Here is a 6,071-nt window from a genome sequence, read left to right as displayed (position 1 = left end):
TGTTCATGGATCCGTACAGCAGCTTTTATCAGAGGAAGAGAGAGAGGAGGATCATGTGGACTGGTTTGATCCAAAAATGACACATTTTGAATATTGTATGAAAGATGTGGATGTATGGAAAGAGAAAAAATTGCACAATCAAAGATTCATCCCCATGACAGCATCTCTAATGTTTCACACAAGTCAAGGAGCTCAAAAACTTCTTCAGTCTCCTCAGCATGTAGAAGAGCGTCTGCTGAAAAGGCTGCCCTGCTAGCCAGAGCAGCTGGGTTAAAGGACAAACATGCACTGCTATTACAACAAGCAACACTAAAAGTATGAACTGGAACAAAAACTGGAACAAATGGAACTGGACACAGAAATTGCAGCATCTGCTGCTAAAATAAAGGTTCATTGACGTGGAGGAAAAAATTGATGACCAAATTCAAGATGGAATGAATGCTTATCTGGAGGATAGCAAATAAAGAAGCACAGACACTTTGGATCCTGAAATCTCAGCCATGGAGTTCATGCCATTGGGTGCAGTGCCTAAAACACCACTTCAGAGGACTGTCATTAATTTTCGCAGCCCTCAGCAACCCACAATACAGTTTAGACCTTTTAAAATGCCCACAATGCATAGCTCCACCCAACGCAATGAAACCCATGATAACCTCGACACTGTTATACAGAGACAGAGAGATATTGCTGACCTCATCATTACGCAGCAGAAACTTACCTTGTTACCAACAATGTAGATAAAAGTGTTTGATGGTGATCCACTTGAATATCAGTCCTTTATGCGAGCTTTCGAACACCTTATTGAGGATAAAACGGCTAGCAGTCATGACAGGCTCTACTTTCTCGACCAGTACACTTCCGGCCAGCCCAAAGATCTTGTTCGCAGCTGCCTGCATATGGATACCCAAAGAGGTTACACAGAAGCCAAACAGCTGTTAAAGGAACACTTTGGGGACGAGATCAAAGTAACCAGCGCTTATTTGGAAAAGGCAATGAACTGGACATCAATTAGACCGGATGATGGCAAAGCGCTTCAGGCATATGCAATGTATTTAAGAGGATGCTGCAATGCTATGCAAGATTTAAAGTACATGGATGAACTAGATATTCCTTCCAATCTAAGATCAATAATATCTAAACTCCCTTACAAACTGCGAGAAAAATGGCGGACAGTGGCTTATGAGATATTACAGAGAACAAAGAAGAGAGCTAGATTTCGTGACCTAGTGGAGCTTATGGAAAAACAAGCTAAAATACTCCTGGAACCATTATTTGGGGATATACAGGATCGCCACATCTCTAGCCCAAGGATGGCCACTAGGAGCCAACCCATGAGCCACAGAACACCTAAAAGTAGAGGCAGCAGCTTCGCCATCATCATCGCAGCAGCATGTGATCAGGAGAGCAGCGCTGCACCATCAAACACAGAGCAGCGTGGCACCTTCAAACAGCCACAAGGGGGCAGTCCTGCCTCTTTTTGCTACTTTTGTAAAGGCAAGCACGTGCTGACTGATTGCCATCAGTTCAAACATCATCCACACAAGGAAAAGGTTGACTTTTTGAAGATAAATTGTTATTGTTGGCTGACATGTCAAAAGTGTCAAGAGTCACCCAACAATACTTCACATTGACAGTCCACTCCTACAAAAGCCTCCCCCTACTGAAACAAAAGGAGCTTGGGTCAACAGTGCACTTGTCTCGGCTGGTGAAGCCACTGGGGCCGGTAGGGATTGTGCCCTAGCCATAGTGCCTGTTCGAGTCAAGGTTCACAAAGGAGATAAGTTTATCTCAACCTATGCTTTTCTTGATCCCGGCAGTTCAGCATCATTCTGCACAGAGAATCTAATGAGACAGCTGAATCCCAAATCATGAAACACGACAGTCGTTCTACGAACAATGGGTCAGGAAAGACTTGTAAAGAGTTACAACTCAAAGGATTGGAGATAGGACATTTAGATGGCAGTACTTACCATGACCTACCTCAGGTGTACACACAGAGTAAGATTCCTGTCTCAAAAGAAAATGTACCTACCCAAAAGGATCTGGAAAGATGGCCTATCTAAGTGACATACAGCTGAAAGAAATTGATGCTCACATAGAGCTTCTAACAGGAGTTGATGTTCCCAAGGCAATGGAACCTTGGGACATAATAAGAAGTCAAGGAAATGGACCATATGCAGTCAGGACAGTGTTTGGATGGGTGGTAAATGGACCACTCAACGCTTGTACTGCTGTTTGATTGAAAAGTTTATTAACAGCTTGTATATTGGGTACAGTACAGTACAGCTAAAAACTGTGGAATCCGGACCTGTGGTCACAATGGTCAACAGAATATCAGTAACCAACCTGAATGATCTCCTCATCACACAATACAATCAGGACTTCTCGGAAAAAGATTATGAAGAGAAGAAGAAAATGTCAGGTGAAGACAAAAGGTTCATGGAGATAGCATCAAGCTCAGTAGCACTCAAGGATGGACACTATCACCTACCCTTGCCTTTTCGAAAAAAGGACTTAGTTATGCCTGACAACTACGAAATGGTAAAACAACGTACTCTAAATCTCCTAAAGAGGTTTAAGAGGGATGCAGAATATGCCATGGAATACAAAACATTCATGGAGGATGTGTTAAAAAAGGGTTATGCAGAGAGAGTGCCACCAGAACAGCTTAACAGGAATGATGGACAGATATGGTACATACCTCACCACGGTGTTTACCAGGGGCGTCGCCTGGACCTGGAAACATTCGGGGCTTAGCCCACAGTGGCGGCGCTACAGTCAAATGTTCTACTGCAAGACTCCCCACACGCAGATACACAATTGCGCCATCTGGTGTCACAAACGTGTGCCTGCATTAGCTGTGTTACGGCAATGGAGTGTGGGAGATTCTCATAGCACGTGAGCATCTCTTGAGGGTAAGGTGCCTGTATTATCTCGGTGGACAAAATGTATGTTTTTATTTTATAAGGACAATAACGTACTGTTGTGTTTGTTTAGTTTAATGTTAATTGTTTAATGCTCACAGTCACAGCAACATGTTTTTAGTGTGATTGGCTATTTGTTTTATATGATTTATCAACGTGATCATCAATAGCTAATCTGAGCACCAGAACCCAGCTCACGTGTCCTTTTATGCTGTCCATTGAAATGCAGGTATGTGAGTTTTGTACATCAGTTTATTTATGTTTAATGTTTCACATTGCTCCACATGATGCCTTGACTACAAAGTCTTCCATGTTTCTACGCTTCTTCCTCTGTGTCACAGTTTCGGCAATATCAAGATCATTGCACAGGGCCTTGGTCTTGTCATAGACCTCATGTGCTTTCTCGTTACTTCGGTAACTTTTCAGTGTGTTCTCAACTGCTGTTTTGTAATCTACTGCCTGCACCAAGTCAAGTGTTTCTTTCTGCAGGTATTCAAGCAGGCCCTGAGTGGTTGAGAGCAGTGTCTGGAACATGACAGCATGTAGATGGTACTGAATTTTCAAAGCTTGCTTTCCAGTCCCTTTGCTAGAGGGGCTGAAAGGCTCCCTAAAGTCTTGATCAAAGCATGGAGGTTTTTGACATGCCCAGCGAACAAGTTGTTTGTCCCCTACCTCTAGCTGTTTCTGAAATGTTTGCAATCTCTGATGGTGGAAAGAGATGTGGAGAAGAAAGAGTAGAGACACTCCAGGAGATCAACGCAGGTATGTGAGTTTTGTACACCAGTTTGTATAAGTTTAATGTTTCACATTGCTTGTGAAAAATATACTACCACTATACGATCACTGATGTTTTGTTGTTGACTGGACACTTATTTTGTAAAAGAGATAGCATGAGAAGATCTCTTAAGCAATGCAGCTTACGTGTCCTTTTTATATGCTGTCCATTGAAATGCAGGAAAGTAATCACCAGCTCTGAGTGATCTGTTGCCGAGGGGACACTACACCGGAGTTACATAAGCAGAGATAAAGTGCTATTTTGGGGGGAACTCACCTCCTCTGGGGTCCCCCAGGAAGATTTTTTTTAAATACTGAAGTTAAAAGCATCAATCTTGTGCACTTTGAGAGCAACATTAAGAGATATGGATACATCTCTCAACACCCATATGTCAAAAAGAAATCAAAGAATCAGAATCAGAAACGGGTTTATTATTTAAAAACACTTCATTTTCCAATTAAATCATAAACTATGTCAAATGATTAGAAGTAGTTAGTAATCAGATTAAACAGAAAAAAGGGATGGAAGGAGGACATAATAATCCCTCATCTCTTGCTGCTTCCCTCATCACTTGCTGTTTGCGGTTGAAATGATCTCTTTTGCTGGCCAAACATGCTGGATGGAAAGCAGTGATGTCTCACTTGCCTTGGCCCTGTATCTGCAGTCCCTAAATCAGTCATGTTACCCATTGACTCTTGTCTGTTCTGGTGTTCCTGTTCATTGTTGTCTCCATTGTTGTTCTTGTCTGTTGTATCTCCTTCTTGTGTGTCCCTTTCTCCTGTTCTCCTTTCTTCATCCTCTACTCTGTTTGGCTCATCTGTGATGACTGTGTAGGTAAACACAAACAAGTATGTATCAGTTTCCAGCTCTGTCAAATAAATGAATTTCAAGATACACACTTCATTAAAATGAGTGTCACCACACTGTCACAAAATGTAATACTAACCAATTGAAAATAGTTAAATTTACATTGGAAACCTCTTGTAGATATCACTGTTAGAGTAGTTATCTGCCAATAGGACAGAATCATTCCTATACAAATGCAGTTTGAGTAATTCACTTAATATATTTACTTAAAACTTTAATATAGTCATTTTCACTTAATACTCTAATATAGTCATCTTTCTGCATTCAACACTAAGGAAAGCTGTACAATTTGACATGATAATGAGGAAAAAAGGCCTCCGACAATGCAGATCATTTTTTGATCATTTTTCTGGCTGCCTTACACTGGCTCCCTATAGAACACAGGATAGAATTTAAAATTCTTCTTCTCGCCTACAAAGCCCTTAATGGGCAGGCGCCATCTTACCTTAAAGAACTCATTATACCCTACTGTCCTACTAGGGCATTGCGTTCCAAGAATGCAGGGTTGTTGGTTGTTCCTAGAGTCTCTAAAAGTACAATGGGAGCCAGAGCCTTTTCTTATCAAGCTCCACATTTGTGGAATCAGCTTCCAGTTTGTGTTCGGGCGGAAGACACCCTATCCGTTTTTAAGAGTGCGCTTAAGACCTTCCTTTTTGATAAAGCTTATAGTTAGGGCTGATTAGATTCAGCCCCTAGTTTTGCTGATATAGGCTTAGTTTGTCGGGGGACATCTTACTTCTTCCTTCTCTCTGTCTATACCTGTGTACTCTCATGTTCCGATTAACCCAGCTTCCCCAAATGTCTTTCTTTTTGGTGTCTATATACGCCGGGATCCGGAGTCATGGATGATCCTGCGCTCCTCTGTCCTGGATCGCGAGCCCTGGATCTTGAGTCGTGGCTGTGGTCCTGGATCATAGGTCCTGGATGGATATCCTCGTGGATTCATCTTCCTATTATACACACATGCATTTCCAAACATTTGGACTACCTATGTTGCAAATGTATTATCTTTTCAATTTACACACGGCATCTATTGCACGTCTGTCCGTCCTGGGAGAGGGATCCCTCCTCTGTTGCTCTCCCTGAGGTTTCTCCCATTTTTCCCTTTAAACTGTGGGTTTTCTCCGGAAGTTTTTCCTTGTACGATGTGAGGGTCTAAGGACAGAGGGTGTCGTATTGTCATACTGATATTTTGTACAAACTGTAAAGTCCACTGAGACAAATGTAACATTTGTGATATTGGGCTATATAAATAAACATTGATTGATTGATTGATTGATCATATCAATTTTAAGATGGGGGTCAAGGCTTAATATTTGGGAGCATAGTGTCCCTTGCCCCCTTTCAGGAGCCCCACTGGATTAGCTTTGATCTGAAATATTTGTATAAAAAGCTTGTTAGCTGGCTGTCCATCTCATAATGTTCACATAGAAACTAGCTGTCAATAGGAAATATCAATCAGAAGAATTATATTTTCATGCAAAATCTGTCACAAAAAGAGGTTG

Source organism: Gymnodraco acuticeps, unplaced genomic scaffold (genome assembly GCF_902827175.1).
Source record: "Gymnodraco acuticeps unplaced genomic scaffold, fGymAcu1.1, whole genome shotgun sequence".
Taxonomy (NCBI): Eukaryota; Metazoa; Chordata; class Actinopteri; order Perciformes; family Bathydraconidae; genus Gymnodraco; species Gymnodraco acuticeps.
This window is presented reverse-complemented; position numbering follows the sequence as displayed.